This window comes from Dromaius novaehollandiae, chromosome 10 (genome assembly GCF_036370855.1).
Source record: "Dromaius novaehollandiae isolate bDroNov1 chromosome 10, bDroNov1.hap1, whole genome shotgun sequence".
Taxonomy (NCBI): Eukaryota; Metazoa; Chordata; class Aves; order Casuariiformes; family Dromaiidae; genus Dromaius; species Dromaius novaehollandiae.
In genome coordinates this window covers 1,669,877-1,691,236 of record NC_088107.1, presented here as the reverse complement: position 1 = coordinate 1,691,236, position 21,360 = coordinate 1,669,877, and the positions used below count along the sequence as shown (strand labels likewise).

At 46.8% G+C, this 21,360-nt stretch overlaps 1 protein-coding gene across 10 annotated transcripts in view; it reads left to right on the top strand.

The window, feature by feature from the left end:
* The first annotated feature begins 70 nt into the window (after window positions 1-70).
* Window positions 71-21,360, top strand: part of GLCE (glucuronic acid epimerase) — a 63,115-nt gene continuing 41,825 nt past the window's right edge. For 3 of the 10 annotated variants that reach the window (XM_064517828.1, XM_064517829.1, XM_064517830.1), the window contains exons 1-2: window positions 71-223; window positions 19,604-19,703. The gene's annotated coding sequence lies outside the window, so the exon portion shown is untranslated. Of the gene's footprint in view, window positions 224-1,078; window positions 1,345-10,994; window positions 11,029-15,001; window positions 15,278-18,196; window positions 18,338-19,188; window positions 19,214-19,603; window positions 19,704-19,923; window positions 20,061-21,360 lie in introns of those variants that run through there. The other 7 variants (XM_064517831.1, XM_064517832.1, XM_026110719.2 and 4 more) reach the window with 7 other exon arrangements.

Genomic DNA, 21,360 nt, shown 5'->3' with positions numbered 1-21,360 from the left:
GCGCCCGGAGGCACCGCCTCCGCGCTCCGCCCCCGCCCCGCGCCCCCATTGGCCGGCGCGAGGCTCCGCCCCTTCCCGCGGTTCTCGCGGGAAGTGGGGGCGGGGCGCGGGGCTCCCCCCTCCGTGCGCCCCCGCCTCCCCGGCGCTGGGGTTCCGCCGCGGCCGCCGACCGAGCCCGGCGCTGCCGCGCCCTCCCGCCACCCGCGCCGGCGGCACCGCGCAGGTAGGCCCCGCCGGGCGGGGGGGCCCCGCCGCGCCGACACCCGCCGGGGACGCAGCGGTGCCCTCGGCGCAGCGCCGCACTCCGCCCGCGGCGCGGACGAGGGAGGGCGGCGGCGGGAGAGGCCGAGGGTGTGGCGCGGCGGCGGGGCGCACCGAGGCGCTGCCGCGGGGTCGGGGCGGGGGGAGCCGCCCCGGCGCGGGGGCGTCCCCGGGCGAGGCCGCGCTGGTCCCGCGCCCCCTCCCCCCCCCTCCGCCGCCGCCGGCGCGGCTGTCACGGCGCGCCGCGCGCCCCCATTGGCCGCCGTGGCGTCGCGCGCCCCGCCCTCCGCGCTCCTATTGGCCGCCTCCACTCCTGGCGCCCCGCCCCCGCTTTCCCATTGGCCGAGGGGCGTGGCGCCGCGCTCCGGGCGCCTCCCGCTCCCCCCGCGCTGAGGTTCCGCCGCGGCCCCGCGCGGGCAGGGCCCGGCCCGGCCCCTCGGGAGCCTCCCGGTCCCCCCGGCCGCGGGGGAGCCCTGGAGCCCCTCGGGGGCAGCCCGGGCCTCCCCCGCCCCCCTAGCCCCTTTTTGGGGAGAAAACGCCCTGGTCACACCCGTCCCCGTCTCCCCAGCTGCCTGGAGCCGCCGGGGCCACATACGCGCAGCCGTCTGGGGCGGTTTTTTTGTGGTGAGATCCTGGGTTTTCGGTGTTGTTTGGAAAATCCTCAGATTCAGGGTAAAGCAGAGTGTACTTTACACAAGCACCCGGTTTCCCCGTTTCCGTAGGGCCACGCGCGTTGCGTGAGGTGAGGCAGGTTCTTCTGCCGGGATCCCAGATTTAACTGAGGGGCCGACGGGTGACACGTGGGATCACCTGCCTGCGACGCCTGGATCAGCCTGAACAACAACCGGGAGCCGCGTTTAACCGCTTTGTGCAGCCCAGTTCTCGTTACACCGGAGTAGTCAGTGCAAGTGTTTTCAGGTGTTTTGCTTGCTGTGTTTCGCGTTGCTGCCTGAGATCTTGGGACGTGACGAAAACGACGTTAAGGCACTTGCAGTAATGCTGAGATGCTTCATCAAGTGTCTCTATAGCTAAACTCACCTCAGAATACTTCCTCATGCTGTTTTTTTCCGCTGTGAGCTTAAGGTACATTCAACTCTCTCAAGCCATGCCCTAAAATTGCCTCTGAAGTGAGGAACACAACAGGCTTCCCAAAATTCACGGAATCCAGAAAGTAGCAACCATCTGTAAACCTGTTTACATGAAAGATCACTGCTTTCATCAAGCAAGTGCTATAGTAGACCTAACAAATTGAAATTAGCTTTGTTAGGAAGCCTACTGCTAAGTGTTTTTTGTGTTGTAGATACGTTAATACCAGAACAGGCATCCTCCTCAGCTGAATTTAATTCAAGCAGGTGTGGTCTGCATGTGTTTTTCATTTTGCCTTCTGGAATTAATTCCCTCTTGAACAGTGTGAAGAGGAGAGAGCCTCATCAAAACACCCTCTGGGAGAGGGAAAACTAAAATCACAAAATCCATAATTTTGCTAGTGGAAGAGCTAGGATGTGCTGTGCAGGTGAGTGCATGCATAACGAAAGCAGGACTTTCCGGGACCTTCTGTCCTGTGTGTTCTTTCAAAGTGCACCGTGCAAATTGGCCATTACAGACCTTTCACACTAGTTTGTGGAAGATCTCTCCTAATGAAAGAGATTTCCTGCACTTTATTGTAAGGCAGTTTCAAAGCCATGAAAACACAAATAGGATGTGCTTATGCTGTAATTGCAGATAGGTTGGAGTGTCCTTGGGCTGTTCTTCTGCCCATTTTGAGAATCATAAAAAAGATGCGTGACAGTATTATTGTGATGCAGAGATTTAGCTAATATATTTTGCCTTTAAGCAAGATTTTAATGTTGCAAAAGCGTGTACCTCATAGCTTCCTGGGCGCTAGGAGAGGATTAGCATACATGCAAAGGTGTGATCCTCCAGCTTTTCTGCACAATGCTTGTTGGCTTCAGGAGAGTACAGCACCTTAGACCCCAAAAGTTTATTTTATTTATGTTTTTAAGCTAGTAGGAACTTGAGCAATTTGGCTTGTTGCATTAGATGCAGGAATTGCCAGTAGTTAATAGTTCTTCCAGTTAGAGCTGGCCAAGCAAGAAAGGGTTTTAAGGATGTCATGTGCTTCTAGACTTGGCCAGTTATAACATGCCTTAATATTTCAGCTGCTCTGTAGAAGCATCTTGCCCTACTAATATGTTCTTTGGCATGGTTGTGAAATCTGGGTGAAATATTGCACTCGCTGTTTATTTAAAGTCATTGTTTTCACTTCAGTGAGCTGCTAAGCCTTCCGGTACAGCTAGTGATCAATACATAGAAACAAGGTCAAAATCAGTTTGCAAATAATTCCGGAAGGCATCTCCATTGTCCGGATGCTCCTCGTAACTTTCTAAGTGACTCTTTTCCCATCAAGATGAGGTGAAACTTGCACAATTACTTTGTCTTCGCTTTTCAGGTATGTTGCATGAGTCTGGGTAACACAGATGTCATGGTGCTGTAGCTGCATCTGTGACAAACATTTCCTGTTTTGATAACGAAGTTCAAAGGGAGAATGGCTAATCCCAAACTCACCGAACTGGTTTACGGTGCCAGCAGATTGTTGTCAAAGCCATCTTCGCTTGGCTTTGCCATCCTAGCTTACGGAACGGCTTTTGGCATTGTGCTCCGATGTTATAGGAAGACTGGCTTTAATAAAGGAAATATTGGCATGTGTCCCTTCAAGCGGTACCCTGGGAAGTTCTTTGACTTTTCAGCTGATCATAATGTTACATTCAGGGTGGCAGCAATTTTTTTTTTTTTTTAAATACTCAAAAGTATCCTAAAACATCACCTGCGCACAGCTGCCCCTGTTGTATCGGAGTGTGTTGCACAGCTAAAAATTAGTAGACACCTGAAATGATTAGTATCTGGCTGGTGGCCCAGAAGGAGAGAAAGCTGGATCTGGCAGCGTTTGACAGTAGTTTTCTGTAAGACAAGTGTCTTTAGCTCCTTCGTTGTCCAGGTGATTCTTGGGCAATAGCACTCCTGTTATAATGCTGAATCTGTAGCGCTGCTCCAGCAGGAGAAGTCTGAGGTGGTCTCGTTGCTGGCTAGTCCACATGCTGCCGTGAACAAGAGGTCTTGTGTGACCAGGTTAGACTTACTGCTCTTAAATACAGCAGACGTGTAGTATTCAGCAGGAGCGGCCGTGGGCACCTAAGGTGGTGCCGTTGTAATGTGGACAGGTGATAATCAAAAATATTTTCCTCAAAGCCTCTGTTGCTGTTTTGTGGTCTTTTCAGCTAATGGCTTTAGTGTTTTTTGTTCAGGATCTCTGATCCTTTGCTAAGAAAAGCAGACTGAGAGGCTGGATTTCACTGAGGTTAACTTTAAAGTAGCTCTCTTTCTCTGAATGTTTAATTGAGCTGTAAGATTAAAAGGCAACTATTTACGGTACTTCTCAAACTGGTTACTTTGCTACTTGGGTATGCTTTTAATGAAATAGCTTTCATGTCTGAGTAGTGTTCAGAACTTTTAAGATATAATTTCTACTGTTTTTCAAAGCAAGTTGACTCATCACTTTAGTCTTGTACTGCAGACCTAAAATGTCGGAAGATGCTGTTCTTTTTACTGTATTATCATTTAGTGATTTTCCCCCCCCCCCCCCAACACTAAAATTCTTATGCACCTAGATAAAACTTGGGGAATAAATGTTCTCCTTATGCAATAAGCCTAGTATAGCGTTAGCTTTTCTATAGCATGCTTGAATTTCACTTAACATTTCATCTGGCTTTCATATCACCACCTTTCTCAGCTGACTGTTTTCTTGACTTTCCTCTCTGTATTTCGTAGTTATCATTATGTAAAGTGTTGCATAGCTTTGGCTTCATCCGGCCTCTTGCCCATGTCGGTATCTCTTCTCACTCTGTTTCCTTCTGCTCTCTGAGCTAACCGTGAGATCTTCTTCCCCCGCCACGTCCCAGGAGCCTGGTCTTCTCTGGATCTTCCCTTCCTAGCCCACTTCGGCTTTTGCTTCTGCTTTTCACTTTCTTTTGGCATCCTGCCTTCGCTGTGCCCTAATGGCGTTAGGGTATAAAATGTCCTCTTTACATGACGACGTGGCTGTGTTTGTTTTAATCCTTTCTTGCCTTCTTGACCTTCTAACTTTGTGCTCTGCCTGCTGATAACTCCTGGGTGTTGGGTGAGCTCTCTGCAGCTGGTTTTAATCTCAGGGAGACAATGTGCAAGCTTGAGGCAGGGTAGAAATTCTTGCATTGTAACTGGCTTGCTGATATTTAACAAAGTTTGCCTGGAAACTATGCATAGCTTCTATGCTATGTTTTAGGTTTTAATATTAGATTTGAAATATTGGAGGTGACAGATGAAATACATGGTAATGAGATCCTTCAAAAGAAAGCTCACTTCCAGTTTCAAAGGAAATGAGCTTTTAATTAGTGTCTTATCTCAAGTATGCCACCTTTTCTTTTCTCCTCACTTATGCTGCTTGCATGATTAGTGTTAAAGATGGGCTGGTGTCCCCTGATATGGGAACCAACGGGCCGGTGTCGTTTTATAAAATCTGATTTACAGTCTCTTGATTATACGTAGCTTGTTGATCACAAACTTATTTGGTTTGGCCATATTTTCAGGATTTGGAATTTACTGTTGTCTAAAGTCAGGCTGTTCTGTCAAAATTAAGGTGTTCAAGGAACATCCGTGCTCCTCCCCACTTATAGACAGAGACTTTGCAAAACTCAGTCTTTAATCTTTCATGATGGATATATCTGCCACGTCAATGTAGTAAAAACCTAAACGCAGGAACTTGTAAATGTTGAAAAAATAACTATCAATGCCAAACAGCAAGATTAGCCACTCCAAATAAGTAACTTTTAGCTTGAATTTTAAAATGTATCTCCTGCTGCCCTTGATGAGGTTTAGAACAAAAAGTTTCTATTTGATTGTTACTGTTGAAGTGGATTTTCCCTAGCAACATTTGTTTACAACTCATGTAAAGTACTACCTAAGATCCTCAGACTTTAGAAGGTATTTAGGTAGTCTGAATTCAGTCTGAGATACGTGCAGAGATTACTTTGGTTAAAGAAAAAGTGTTAAAAAAAAGCAAGCAGTTTTTAATATTAAAAATACCAAGGATGCACAAAGGTGGCTTTGCGTGCATGATTTCTTTCAATTAGTCTGCAGCTGCAGTATACCTTTAGAGCGAACGTGAGGGCTCACCAGGTTCCTTTTTAATAGTTCTGAAGTTGTTGGTTAAGGCAGAGTAACGTTACGTTAAAAAAGCTGTGCAGAGATTTGATTTAGATGTAAACTATTACCAGAGTAGTTCACTAAAGTATCAAGCTGTATCCTAAGGAGAGCCCTGCTCTGGTGCTGGAGTGCCTTTTCTACCTTTGCAGTGGTATGAAAAACATAATTATGTTTCTGGGTGAGGGATTTTTCTCTGGAAGCTTTAAGAAAAGTCTATGCTATAAATCAAGCTGGTTTGTCCGTCTGTGTGTTTAATTTCTGGTTCAAGTGTAACTTTCCTTGGTTTTACAAAATAAGGTGTTGGGCTGAGTCAAAAGATCTGAATTAAGAGCTATTGTGCAGCGTGCCCGTCGCGGAGGATGAGGCTGACCCGGGGGAAGCTGTGCGCGTGGGGAACTGATGCCTTGAAACAAGCAGTGCCAACCCCCCTCTGCTCCACTGCAAACCTCTTTTCCCCACATTTCATCTTAACCAGTTTGCCTCTTTGGTGTTGATGCAATAGTGAGTCCTGCTGCTGCTGCCACTGCCACCGAAAGCCGGACGCGTTGCTGTTGCCACATTGGACGGCAGGCCTGGGGGTGGTGGCTGTGCTTCTCCCATGTCGTTATTTTGGAAGAAGAGTATAGATGCAGGAAAGGGCAGAGTAAGGAGAGAGCTAAGGTGAGCCTGGATCCTTGAGGAAAAAATGAGCTTGACTCCTTAGTAGAGCACCTGGTCTTCTCCTGTGTGGTGTGAACCGGGAAGGTCAATGCCTGCTTTAGCTTCTCAAGTGGCATTATTCAAACTCAGTGTTTTCTGACCTGCTTCTTGCCTTCAAAAATGCAATATATTACAGGGAATTGGAGCTTTCTCATGTCCCTTCCCGGGTGCTTGTGGGTTGTTCACTTTACCTTCCATGCTGCAGTGAGAAGTCTGCCGGTGGAAACGCTGCTTCGCTGGGAATGTCCCCAAGCTGTTCTCGTACGGGAAATGGGGCTTTGGCTTGTTTCTTTTTAATTAGATTAAGGTATGCTAGAAAATTCTGGGAAGTCTTGAAACAAAAGAATGGCCTTCTCGGAAACTCTGAGCTCCAGTGGGGCAAAGGAGGCTCCTTTGGAGGTGAAAATTTGCATTTTCATTTGCGCTTCTTGGTCCTCGTGGGGATGCTGGAGGGTAACTTCACCTTCAACAGGCCTGTCTGGTGCGTGGAAGGGGGGGTCTCTTCCTTTCAAACTCTAGTTTCTGTGCTCAAAGTGGAATGATTTCTCAGTCTTTTGCTGGGTGTGGTTTTCCTGAAGACGTATTTTGGCGATTTTCCTTCTCTGACCTCATCTGGTTTAGATGGAGATCTTCAAAGCAGTCCCAAATATATCCTGTTGTTTCTGTTGCCGAGAGACTGGTTAATTACTTATCCTTTGCTCTGTCCTGCTTACAGTGATAAAGGTGGGTCTCAATTCAAGGTGACAAGCAAAAAGCACGTTGCTGAGAGCGTGATGCCGCCTTTCTTGCGGAGAGAGCAGCAGATGATTTCAAAGCAAGGTGCTTGTAGGGGGTGGGAGCGCCAGTGCAGGACTGATTAGTGCAATAGCAAGGGGCGTTAGGTAGGTATTCCACTGCGTTATTTCCCATTATTTCATTGACGAATCTGAAGGGTTTTAGATACAGAAAAGGAAATCTAAATAGGCACAGAATTAGCTTATTTTGCCTGTTGTTGTGTTTAATGAATATTTGGACTTCATGTGCAAGTCCTCTCGACAATTGCAGTGGCGCAGTACCGCAAGGTGTATTGAATTAGTTCCTGCGAAAGAACCACCTGAAGAAATAAAAAAAAGTTTCCATCGCTCAGTCTAAACAGGCAAATGTGAGATAATCTCTCTACGCGACATGTGAAATCACGTTTGTTAATAGCACATTAACTCAGCTGCAGACATCACACTGTAATAGCAAGGCTGCGGAGGTGATGAAGGCAAGAAAACCATCTTTAAGTCATGCCTTATGACTGCCGTTCTTGTTCTTTCGGTGATAGATTTCCATGAAGGAACCAAATTTTTCAGGCTGGTAGGCTTCCTCGCTGCGGTGGCTGGAATCTGCGTTTTCGAATGCTTGTGGTACTTTCCTCTATTTTAGATGGACTGGAGCTGTTTAGATGAACTCGATGGTGACTCCAGCATCCAATCAAAAGATCTTCATTTAATATTTAATTTTAATTTCTTGGCATCTGTATTCTCCCTGAAAAGCTGTTGTTGTATTGCCTTGTATCGCTTGATATCATATTAGCTGGCTAGGTGCTGTTTTGAATGAATGGGAATAATGGATGATTGTTGGCTTAATTTTTTTCTAATTATTTGTTCTGAGCAGCACTTAAATAGATATAAGGATTTTTTTAATTGTTTACTGAGCTGACTTTGTAAGAAAGTAGTCAAAACAGGGTTAGCATTTACAGCAGATTGTAATAAACAAATGGGCAATGTGTAGCTGATGAACTGAACCGAATGTTTTCTAATTATCATGTGTTTCAAGACTTTAAAGATAGTAGGTATGGTACATCTCTAATGGAAGCCTCTGTCAAAACAATTTATTATTTCTGAAAACAACTCTAGCTTGTGGTTTGAAATGAAAGGGCTTTTGGAAATGCTTTTTTTTTGTCTAGGCTAGTTTGATCTGCATTTCTGTTTTTGTTTTGTTTTTTTGTTAAGCAGAAGAAATTTCTTTGTAATATATTTTTTTAAATGTTGATTTTGATTTTTGGGAACCTGTCATACTGGTGTTTCTTGAAGTCAGAGTCCAAACTCTCTTGGTAAACAGGCATCTGGATACAGAAGGCCACTTTTTCCACTGTTTCAGCTTATTTTGCTAAATTCTTATTAAAAAAAAAAAAGTTAAGTGTACCGAGTAACTCAAGCTGTAGGGACTAATCAGCTCTTGCCATCCCTGCTGTTTAATGTAGGCTTTCTTTAAAATCCTAAGAAGCTTTGCTATCTTTGTCGGGCTTTCAGATGTCGCTCTTCCTAATGATAAGTGTCAACAACTGAAATCCAAACATCTTTCGCTGCGGTCAGGGAGAAGCAATTTTCCCAGTGCGTTTTTGAGGCCCTGTTTCTCAGAGCGTCTCAAAATAGGTCACATCCTTCAAGCCGCAAAGGAGGCACGCGCAAGCAGCACTGTGGTCATTCTGCAGGCGATGAAGATGATGGAGATGTTGGTGGAAGAATAGGGAAGATGCTGAGTATAACTTGGGGTTTGTGTTTTGTCTTGTTTTTTTAATCCAATTAATAATACAGTTGTGCAGCTCTAGTTAAATTAGTTCTGCGACTGGGTTTGGGTGGTTTTTTTCCTTGCCCACATGATGAATTTTTACTGAAGCTGCCATAAAGAAGGTTAATTTGGGTAAAACCTCGATTGTACGCCAGCCCCAGAACCTGGGTGTCACAGATCTATATGTTCATCCTCTACAACGAGAGCCCCGTTGCTCTACGTGTTAGCAGCTCTCAGCTCTATTTTTGATGCAGCAAGCATTCTCCCAGAAAAAATCCGAATTTCCCATGAAGTTAAATTATCACAAAAAGCTACTCACTTTTTGTAGGCGGGAGGAAGAGCTTTGCTCTGCTCAGCCATATGGCAGTGGTAGCTGAAAGCCAGCAGGGTTTTAGGCTTAGAAACAGGAATTCAGCCAGCCCTGCGACCTGGCCTAACCGCGAGGAAGGGTCATCCCGGTGCCCTGCTGTGGGATTGTGACATTGGTACGTGTCCGTGACCTTGCAAAAATGCTTTTCAATGCATTGGCCCAGCAAAGCCCTGTGGGCAGGAGGGCTCGGAGCGATCAGTCGGGGCTCCCCTGCGCTGCTGGCTGCCTCGTGCAGCCCGTCCCACCCTCCAGAAGCACGTTGCAGCCCAGAGACATGTGCTTTTATCTTTTTTTTTTATTTATTACTGTTTTCGGTGCTTCCCTCAGCTTAAAATTGTGCCAAGCTTTTAGTTTCCGGCGAGGCACTTTCTGCAGAGCTCCCGTTTGGTGCTTTCCGTCCCTGTGCTGTGCAAACACTCGTAGCTGGCGCCGGGGTCAGCGGCACCGTGGCACTTCTGTTGGCCCAAAACCTGAGCGCTTGGGTCGGCCGCTCGCAGTAATGGGACCTTCGTGTTTTCGGACTCGGCACGCCGCCGCGGTGGCATCCTAAAGGCAGCCGACATCTCTTACCAGGTACACGACGCGGCTTGTGCAACCGCTCGCCGCGAAATTTCGGCTCCGTGTGAAGCACCTTAACGCTTCTGTTGGCACGATGATAATTTGCGACTTGGATGCTTGCACGCGCCGAGTCCTAGGTGGCCAAATAAAGTAGGTCAGCTATTTTTAGCTGTTATGATTAATTTATAAATGCCATTATTTTATGGAGGTAGATGTAAATGCTCAATCTTACGCGGTGGATGGCTGTTTGCAGTAGAAAACTGGTCCTTCAGAGTAAACAAACATTTTTGCGAGGATGATCTAGAGTGAGTGGAAAGGATTATTTTAAAGCTTTGCGTGTCTGGAGATTTTTTTTTTTTTCTTGAACATTAAATGGTTTTAGAACAGAAAATCTTTCCTGGTATGTAATGCTTCCAAAACCCTTGGCAGATGGGTAACTTTGTTTCCAAACATCAAATGTTTTAGCTGTTTTAATGCTGTATTTTTAAGCATGAACAGCACTGTCAGGGAATGTTCATATTCAGTCTGTCCAGAATTAGACTTTTAAAGAACTACATCATTACTTTATCAGGAAAAGCAAAGAATTAAGGAAAATTTAATGCAATACTTGAACTCCTTTGCATAGTGCATAAAATAGTGTCACACTGGAAAGAAGAAAGGAAAGTACACTCCTGCCCTAGGGTTTAACCCTCTGTAGTCACTGAAAGGAGCAGAGGCTACCTGATTATCCCCGGGAGGGAAATTGGCCTTATATGAAAATAAACCTTGTGCATGCACAAGCAAATGTTTGCCATGTGGTATTTTAAAGTTTGAAGAATTAGTGGTAGAAAGAGAATCAACACCTTGCTGAGAGGTGAGAATGGATGGCTGCTAGAAAGCACACACTTTGCATTTAATGGCTGCCAACTGCTTTTTTCATATTCATGAGTCTTATTTCTGCTAGATTTCTCAAGAGTGGCTTTCGGGTTTTTTTTTGGGGGGGGGTGTTTGTTTTTCATATTGAATACATAATTTATTACTGCTCTGGACAGAAGCTGATGCATCCCTCTTGGTACAATGTGGACGAAGTTGGTCAAAATACACATCTAGTCCTTAAATTCATATTTGATCTTTGAATCTGTAAGTACGTAAATATTTGGGGCCCTATATCTTAGGGAAGTCATTCTTATATTGAAGGAGCATTTGTTCCCAAACTTCTAAGCCAAGTGACTTGAGTGCGGTCATTTTTGCACGGTTTATGATGGCATTCTCATATGTTCCTATTCCGGTTACCTTTAGACACAGTTTCCTTAATTAACTTAGCCTCATACGAGATCTTGTTTTCTGCATACAGACTGACTGCTGGGGCACCGGAGCTGCGAGTCACGGTAAGCACCAGTGCTGAATGCTGGGCTATGGACAGAGGGTTTTGTACGGTACTGAATTTTCTTAGAAAGCCAATTCTTGACCTCTGCATTTAGCAACTGTTAAATTTTCTTGGTATTTATAAACTGTAAAATTTATACTGTGATAGATATGCAAATACGCTGCCAAAACACTGAAAGCTGTATAATACTTCATAATTGTGACACATTTTTAGCTTTTTGCAAAAATTGGCTTTATCGCAAGAGTCAGATTTATCGAGTTCTCGCCTTTTTAAAGATATAACTCTCAAATCTCTAAATTCTCATTTTTTACATTTTGTGTATTGGTGGTTTGGGAAAATGAAACCTGAAAAGCAGTGCTTAAGAGAAGTGGGGAGAAACTAGAAGTATGTCAGGGTTAGCTCACAGGTCATTTGCAGAACCACCAAAATTTGATGGCTGTTTTTCATTTTCAGAAGACTTAAAAGTGATGCTGCATTTCTTGGACGCTACCAAATCGCTTTGTCCCCTGCCATATGTGCTTATAAAAAGGGCACAGGATCAGGCCCTCAGAGGTCGGTCTGTTCGGTGCACAGAGAGCCCCAGAGCAAAGGGCGTTGCTGTCTCAGCATCTGCCACCAAGGTGCATTTTCCTGTGTTGTTGGACCAGGACTCTGGGATTTCGATTTTGTGGACTCTCTGTCAACCATGCACTGTGATTTTTGCCTTAAATTCCACTAGTGTATGATCCTAACATGTTAAATTTTTGAACTTGCGCAAATATCAAGAATATGGCTATTAATAGTCTCTCTCCCCCTTTTTTTATAGCATATGTAAATATTTGCATTTTCCCTGGCATAGGCTGTATAGCGCAAAGTTCTTAGCCCAAATATTTTATACCACACACAATCCAAAGTACACAGCTCACTGCATTTGCCTGGAGATGCTTGCTGCAACTGTCAGCTGACTTCTTACTATGACAACTACTCTGAAATGACCACCCTTAATATTTTGTGCTAAAATGGTTCTTGCTGCAAACGGACCATTGATCAGTAAAGCTTTTTTTCCCCAAGTTTCTACAACTGAATTTGCTCCCCGTGGTTTCAGTGCTTACGTTCAATTTCTGGCTGAGTAAATGGAAGAGGCGATCTTGCTGAGATAGGGTTTCTAATACACGGCTTTTTAGGAGTCACCAAATTGCTAACAGGTTCCCTGCCTGCTTGACAGTGAATTTTGAATTTTGCTTCTGTGAAAATTGTCTGCTTCTCTAATAAGATCTTAGGCTTTCATTGTGAAATGTTGCCCTATAAAAAATACCTAACACGACACTTGGCTTGACGTGACTTCTGACATTGCTTTCCCCTTGTTTTTCCAGCTGCTTTGACTGACGGGAGTGCACATTTCCCCCGTGAGCACTTTCCTGGAGTGGAGGGACTGACTCCTCGGACAGGAGTGGGTTCTTTATTCCACAGTCTTTGCTTTAAAAGCAAGCAAAACCGCATCTAGTGCGTAGGACTGTGGAGACCGTTCAAAATGGGAATTATCCACAGAGGCACTTTGCTGGGGTTGGGAGAGAGCCTGAAATTAGACCTGCACAATATAGACTACCCGCGATTTTACCTGGTGCTGGGTTAAATGATACTGCTTTAACCATCAATTGTCCAATATTTTATGGCATGTGCGAGGATATACCTCCCCGAGCCGCGGTGGCTTTCCCGGGGCAGGCAGGCTTCCAGCTGCGGAGCCTCTGCAGGAGGGTGGAGGGGGGGAAGTTGCCTCGGTGCACCCAGCAGCGTGCCGGGCTGCAGCCGGGCGCGATGGCCGGTTCCCCTTCCCCGAGATTGCTCTCGGCTTTTAGCTGCCGAGCTGCCCTGACATTTGAGAACCCAAAGTTTAGATGGGAAACTTCTACGGACTGACTGTTTCAGGATTGTAAGTCAAGTACTATATTAGCAAAATTCCTGCTGTGGTAGCACACAGAGCGGTAATTCATACAAAAGCAGTTCCCATCATTAAAACATCACTTTCTGGTTGCTACATAAAGATATTACTTTTCAGCAAGCTGCCAGTTTGCAGTGCAGCATATTTGTTATATTAGCATGTATTTAGCATTTCCCCCTCGTGTGCTTCACACCCATCAAGGCCGTATTGAACCCGGGCCAAGGCTCGCGTCTTGCAGCGCGGCCGTTCTTTGTTCTCTCTTGGTATGGTGGTGCCCTCTGCTGGGGTTAGTTTCTCTCTTTCCACCGAGTAAGTTTGGTCTATTGATTACAGCCTGTACCGGACGGTGTGTAATGCAAGTCCTGGCTTACTTTGCACTTACCCCAAGAGCTCCCTCTGTGTCCGAGCGCAGTTCAGCCTCCCGCTGTTTGCAGGCGTTTCTCTTGGACTTGCTCTGAGCAGGCTCATTGCATTGCTTTGCATCGAGAGCCGAAAGCTTAAAATTCGTGGAAATGAGGAATAACGGTCTGTGCCGAAGTCTGGGCACAGCCCGGGCACGAGGCAGGCGGTGATTCCTCGGGCCGCGGCAAGGAGGCCTGGGCATCGGAGGAGGATGCGATAGCGGGGTGCCGCGGTGCCCGCACAGCTGCAGCCCCTGCACTCACAGTGCTGCTGCTGTTCCCTGGTGTCTTCCCTGCTCGCGGAGCCGAGGCAGCTCCTGCTGAACCTCTCTGGCCAGGGGCGGCAGATCCTTTGGTTTAGCCTGCAAACTGGAGAAAGGTCTCTGGAATAACATAGTCTGACCCCATTTCTTGCAACCCGAGTGAGTCCTCCCCGTGCAGGACAAGAAGCTAAGTCTTAGGTGGGTGCTCTTTCCCCCTTCCTCCATCGCAGGCAGGAAAACCAGGCGCGTTGGGATGAAGCACCGAAGTGCCAGCGTTCAGAAGCGAGTAGCTGTTTTGCTGTCTAGATGGTTCCAATTCGGGGATTTTCTGCCACAGCCAACTTGGTTATGTGGTTTAGCCAGGTGGGTTTGAGTCAGGCTGTTTCCTCCCTTTTTTATGGAACTGAAAATTCCCCAGTCAGCGTGAGCAGAATGGGGACAGGCTTAAACACCAGCATTTAAAATAGGGAAAAGTCCGAATGGAACCTGTATCCATTACTGCAACGAATATTAATTTTTCTGCATGCTACAGCATCAGGGTAGCTTTGTTGTGTATGAGTTTGGACAATTAAGACTTTCACATCTGCTTTGAATGTTTCATGAATATTAATGCAGTCCTCATACTGAGCAGTTAATTGGGTGCTATCACTCTAACCACCGTATTTCAGTTGAAAAGTGCTGTTAATAAATGACGAATGTCAGTGTGAAACTCCGTGTGGTGTGTGCGCAGCCGGAGCCGCCTTCCCCCCGCTCCTGCGCCTCTTCCCCCCTCGCAGCCGCATCAGTAATCCTAAACCCCCGAGTCCTGTGTGCTTGGGTGGCCTCTTAGAGCACGTTTTCCGCTATCAGGTTGCCGCTTTTCCGGTGCTTTGAAACACTTAGAGGAGGAGTAGTGCTGGTAAGAGGCACGGTATGAGAGCAGAAGTTCAAATCTTGGATTTTATGGCCATTTCATGTGGCTGATTTGAAATGTGCCACTTGAACTTGCCCTTTTCTTGACTCGGATTGGAAATTGCGTTAAAGGGCAGCTTGGAGAAGCGACGGCGTGCCGTGCGTGTGCGTGCAGCTCGGCGGCCGGCCCGCGGGGAGCGGGAGAGCTTCCTGCTGCTGTTCGTCTCGGGCTTCATCAGCTACCGGCAAAGTGCTGTTTTACTGATCACTGAAGTTATATAAAACAACATGATTTCATATTTTAATAGAAATGGGGTAAAATCCTCCTAACCGGGCATTGAAAAGAAAACAGTATTGTTTGTGCATTCCTAAAGGCAATACAACCAAAATGAGTTAAAATGTTATGTTTTTGGCTCTCTCTCTGAGGTGTGTTTTGATGTAGCGTCAGATGTGTAGGGCCTGTGAGTTTAGGCGTGAGCAGATGTCCTTCGAGTGGCCCCCGTCTGCCAGGGTCGAAGAGGGAGAAGCGCTGGCACCCCCAGGACCAGGTCCTCCTGCTGCTGCTGGGGCCGGTGAGGCCGGGCGTTTGCCTCCTGCACGGCTTCCTCCTCTCGGTTAGCTTTGCCTGCGGTCTAAACCTCTGTTATGGAAGGTGGAAAAGCGTTGTTCTTTTATGGGCATCTCCCTTCAGGGAGCATCTTAAAACTTGGTACAAGAAGCTGGAGTTAAGCTGCTGTCCAGCCTTGCCGAGCTGTCGTTGAGGCTGTGCCTCCTAAGGTGAGCCCTTACTATGAAATAACGCTGTCTTAACGCTGTTTTAGGGTATTACATTCTCCCAGTGTTTTGCAAAGCGTTAGCCTGCATTTAGAAGCGGGATTTTAACTCCAGTCAGGAGTTTGTAATTGACTGTGTAAAACTTGCAATTTTGTAAAACTTGCATGTTTGGCGATTTGTTTTCCAGTTCTGGAACTAGCATGTAGCTCTTGTAAAAACACGGTATTCGGACACGGGAGGTTATTAACACGTTAGCTGATAACACTGCTTTGGATGTGCTGAAATTGCAGGTTGCAAGGCAAGGCCTTTTATCACCCACTGCATTGATGGCTTACTAACCCGGGCCCTGGAGGATCCGATTGGAATAACCACAGTTTCAGAAATTTAACAAATGGGTGCCAAAATTTAGTCCTGCAGCCGAGCCTGCAGTTGTGCCGAGAGCAGTTTCCACCAGGGATCCTGCAGACCGGGAGGACTTTGCTTTCTGACGCGCTGCATCCCACGGCTCCGTCGGCACGGGGCTGGGAGGGATGCAGGGACGGCAGCGCTCGGCACCCGCCTCTTCCCACCCCGGCTGTCGGGAGCGCAGAAAGAGCCGAATGAGCGGGATGAGCTGAGCAAGGACCTTCAAAGCCCTTGTGTTTGGATGCTAATTTTAGTTACTTCTGAGTTACAAAGTCAGTTCTTCTAATAACACTTAGGATACCATAAGTGCGTGTTGATTAGTGGCTGGACTGTGGGCCCGGCCTGCATAGTCTGATGTCTCGGCACGGGAGAAACGAAGCAGAGGGGAGCAAGGCTTAAAATGAACCAAACAGCACAGAGCAGATAGCAAAAAGTTGTCTTTACTGGTGGTTACAAATCTTTCCTTTTATGTATGTATTGGTAAAGGCTGCTGATAAAAAGGCAATTGCATGTTCCAACCGATCTTCTGCGAAGGTGGCTCCCGAGGAAGCAGGCGCGGTGGCTTTGGGCACTTCTGAGCTGAAACGAGCTGCTCTCCCCAGGGCACGCGGACAGAAGCAGCGCGTTAAGTGCTGTGCGGAGGGCCGGTCGCTTGCGAGCTCTCTGCTCTTCTCCTCTTGTTTCATCCTCCGGCTCCTGCAGTCCTTGTGGAATTGGCTGAATGTTTCACTGCGCAAAGACCTCCGTCCCTCTTCTGAAGGTACCCGGGGGGATTTCTCCGCTCTTGGAGCGGTGCCTTCCCCTAGCTCCCGGTGCAAGCTGTCTGCACGCGTTGCCTTTCGGCAGACCCGCCGCGCTTCCCTGCGGGAGCGCCGGGCCGGGCACCTGCCCCGCGCGCAGCCGGCCGGCATCTCCCGGGGTTACTTGCAGGCTCCGCAGCTGCTCTTCCTGCGCGCCGGGAGCAGAGGGAGACGCAGCTTGGCCAGATTTACTCTCCGAACCACATCCAAGCTGTTGCGGGGCTGCTTTCTGCTTGGTCCCTGCTGACCTGTTGTAATGGATGAACACAATTCTGCCCATATGGGGACAGTCTAGAAGAGAAGTGTCTCTGCCCGGCACCGATCCCCTAAGCCTACATTAAACAAGACTCTGACAGTTGCTGGAATCTTACCAGTAGTTTAAGGATGAATTCTTGTCTTTGGATAGCTGTGGAGATGCTTCGGCTGTGTGTGTAGGAAAACTACACGGAAAGCACAAATTTAAGTCTGCATTTGTTCATGGATCTCATGCATTCAAAGTTTTGCAATGCTTTTCCTTTTTTTCCTCAAATTGTGGCCACAGTGCTACCACCCCCAAAAGGGACACTCTAGGGTATCTTTTGAGGTGCTGTTCTGCCTGTTGTAAGGAAGTTTCTATCTAAGGAAATTTAATTAAAAAAAAAATCAACTCTAGCATTGAAAATGATGCCAAGGTGTGGCCCTTTCCGGGGAGGTGTCTGGCTCCCTTTATGGTAGGTTTGAATTTGTGAAGGAAGCTGTGGCCTGTGAAATGGTGCATAAGTGCTGGGAGCAGATTTTGTTTGCGGATTAAAACATTGACAGAAAAGGCAGAAGGCGTTGTGTTTTGTGGGGATTTTTCTGTCGAGTAGACATGGTTGAAGACTTGCAAGGCAGCTTCTAAAGCTAAAAACGGTCATTTAGCAAAGCTTATTAGCTTGCATCCTAAAGTCGTTCAGTCATTAAGTTGATTCAAGCAGATTGCACTATTATTTTATTGCTAATTGCTAAATTTTGTCTGTAACGAACAGCAATCAGTTGCCAGTGTTTCCATTCACACTGACTTCTGGTGATGCGATCAAGTTTAGCACACGTGCAACATTAAGGGAATCATGATCCATCGTGGGATGAAACAGTAGGCTAGGATGGAGAAGGTAATGAAGAAGCAGCACTCCCTTTGAAGGTAACTCGAGGGAGTCCTAAGACTTGCATCTCCTCAGTGTGGAAAAAATAGAACTTTTGTTTAAAGATATCCTTACTGTGCAGAGGACCATGTCGGACAAAAATATCTCTGCTTTCTCTTGCTAGAAACTTAATTTTTCTTCTTGGGAGTTGTTTCTGCATGTCAGGAATGCAAAGCCTTGGAGTTCTCGCCTTGCTGCTTGAAGGCAATAGGGTGAACTATTAAATAATAAAACTAATTCTCTTGGGGAAACAAAGTGAAGGGCTTTCTGACAGATGTCATGTGAATGTGCTATATAGTATGTAAAAATGCATGTTCTGTGTGGCTGGTCTTCTCTAACCTGGCTGTAAGGAAAAATGTGAAGTACTTGGTTGGTTGGATTTCAGCTTTGTTTGCTTCACTTTATAAATAAGAGCTAAGAAAATGAGTATTTTGTTGTAAAGATGTTTTCATGGCCATGTATTTTTTTTAAGAGAATCATGGAAGAAAAGCTGACAATTTAATGGTGCGTGATGCACTAATAAAAATGTCTGCGTGGTTGTGTTTAATCCTTTAAAGGAGAGAAAAGAAACACAGTAGTTATCAGCATTCAAAAGGCAAGACAGAGGCTTAAATGTATGCAAAGCCTTGGAGAGAGACTGAAGAAATGTACTGACTCTGTTGCAGAAAGCTTCTGACAGGCACATCACATCTTTGAAAGTAAGATTTGAATTATTAGAGCTGCCTTTGTTTATTAAATTGAGCCTCCAGTGAGAGGATTATATGAAGGAATACCATGCAGGCTCAGGTTGCATTGGCATAAATTTTAATGGGTGATAAAACTAAATTTACTTTATTGAACTAATTCAGTAAGAAAATTCAAATAGATTAAAAAAAAATCCAGGTGTGTAGTAGATACCTAAAGAAAGCCTTCGAATGCCTGAATAAGCCTCCTTTTATGGACTCCAGTTTGCTTTTAGTGAAGGGTAATAATCCCTTTAAAACAAGACCACTTGGAGGCAAACTCCAACAGAAGAGTTTTTGTTTAATTTTAATTGGGAATGCAGGGGAAAGAGGCAGAGAGCTAATAAGAATGTAATTATACAAGCTATTGCCAAGTTGAGGAAGGGCAGAGACCATTAAAACGCCATTTTTGGAGTTAATTATATGGTGTTTGAAGTCAATGCTGGTGTCCTGATTTTTGTTTAACCCGCGTGTAGCATGTGTTTAGGATCTTATGTTCATGACATCTAATTTCTCTTTTAAGGAGCTTTAGGCCACTGCATTATGAAAAACTGTCAGAAAATCTTCTAGTCTCTATAGGCTTTTTGCCTGTTGGGTTTGATTAAGAAATATGCAAAAGTAATAAAGGGGATGGGAGAAACCTTAGCAAATAGTTTGGGATCAGCACGGATACCATAAATAAAGCGTTGCAGCGGAGTTTGGTTAGTTAAATCTTTTCCGAAACTCCTTTAGTGATTGCAGCACTGCCGCTCTGCTCAGACCCAGGCAGCCGTAATTTGTTTCGCGGCTCGTCCTGGACTTGCGTGTTATTAGCTTTCCCATTTACATCCTTCCACTTGTGCAGTTTCTCAAGTGAGACTGCGTAATGGCTTAACTAAAACGGGGATCCTTCGAATCTGGGGTTTCAACGGGAGATCTTTGCAGACGTTTCACGAAGCCCCACGTGAGGCGGGTGGTGGGGTTTGCCCCGCCGTGGGGCAGGCTTGGGGCGGGGGGAGCAGACTGGGCTGCTCCGCGGCAACATGCTGCCTGGAGGAAGTGACATTTATGCTCTTGATCCTTCGGTGATGCTGCATGTCAAGAGCTGAGCCTTGAAATTCGTCAGCAGCGCTGTCTTAGCAGCAGACAGGGCTGAATAAGAGGATTTTACAGATGGAGGGGGGAAATTCAACTCCAGTTGCTGTAGCAGGTCCTTAAGTACTTCAATTCTTTTTTTTTTTTTTTTCCACCTCTCCCCTTTAGGAGATCAGGAAAGGAAATCACTTTAAATCACCAGCCAATATATTTTTGAAGTTGACAAATCTGCGATGCGTTAGAGTTCGGAGACCTCCTTTTGCTTAAGGTAAGAACGGAGCAGATCCTTCCCGCTGCCCCCTCACCCAGCGCGTGCATTTGCTTAACTCCGGCCAGAGCTTCTGGGGGCTGCAATGCCTTGAACGTCTCGCGTGCTGTCAACGCCTAAATGGTTAATGTTCGCTCAGCTTAATAACTCGCAGCTGCGTGAGGCTCGGCGTTTGCAGGAGGTGTGGTGGTGCTGGCCGGCTCCGGCGCCCGGAGCAGCGCGTGCGGGCTGCCGTCGCGAGGACCAGCCCAGCCCGTTCCCGGCACCCGAGAGGAGCTGCGAGGTTTCGCCACGTAGCTGAAGGTCTGTCGTGCGGGAAAGCTCATCTGCAGGGGTTTCATTTCCCTGGCGTGGACGGTAAGCGAGGCTGTGACCCCGAGGACGTCGGGGAGAGCGGGGTGGGAGTGCTCGCTCGCGGGACGCGGGAGCCGCGCGCGCTGGAAGGTGCCTGGGCGAGCTGCTCCTGCGTTGCCATGGTTTCCCTCCATCACTCCGGTGCGAGCGCCGTTAAATACCGCCCGTGAATTAGTGCCCGTCCGATGGCGTGCGGGGCTGCGTGCTGCTAGCCTGGCGGTTTGTTTTTGTGTAAGAAACACCTTAATGACCTTCTTTTGTGCGTCGTGTGCCACTGTCCGTGCTGCAAGCGCGATTCCCGTGGCGCGGAGCAGATGGATATTTAACCTGTTGTAACTCTGCAGGGGTTTGGGGAGACTGCATGAAATACATACTTCAACAAACTACAGCTTGGCTTTCTATGACTTTCCAATTTTCAAGACATAGAAGTTAGTCTTGATTCGTAATTTAGTGATTTTTGTACTTGAAAGAGTTCGTGGTATATCTTGCTGTACATAACTTCAGGAAACCTAATTCAAAAGGAGAGAAGCCCAAATTGGAGGCTAGCGAATCTTGCCTGGGATTTCCAGTGTGCCCCTGGTGTGACAGTGGGAAGATAAAAGCTGTTTTGGAGCTGCTACACCAGAAAAATGATTTCAAAGCATTTCAAAATGATTAAAGGAAACTTTAGACTTCTGTCCAATAATTAATACCTGCTGTTCTGCTGTGCGTAACCAAAGCGGGGCGAGTGGTGTTTTTCAGCGTGCTGCTATCGAGTGCACTTGGCTGGGGTAAGTGCTCCCGTGGGTCTGTCCAGGTTAATCTCCGAAGTTCACGTTTATGGCCTGCTCTGGTGTACGGGAGCTGTCATTTCCAGTCGCTTCGTGCTGCAGGATCGTCCAAGGCACAGGATGCTTTAAATTCTCTCTTGTTATTTTTAAGTGAGCAGAAAAGAGCATCCGTTTTAGCAGTTACAATCTTTCCAGGCAAAAGTAGCAAATGAATATTTAGCTGGAGAGAGAAACTTGTTTGGAAAAGCATCCATTTTGTGTTTCTGCACTGTGCCTTTGCATGCCGCGTGCAGCTGAAGCGGAAAACAAACGCCTGAGTCCCTGGGGAGGGTTTTACCGGCCGCTTGAAACGTGCCCCGTTCTGCCACGCGCCGTGCTCTCCGAGTCCGCTCCCGAGCGGCTGGACGTGTCAAACTCACCGTGCTTCCCAGCCCTTTGCAAACTTAACCCATCGTAAAGCATCCCTTTTATTAACATCTGGGCAATCGAATTGGAGAGAATATCCTATGTAGTAGGGGAATAAAGTTTTGCTG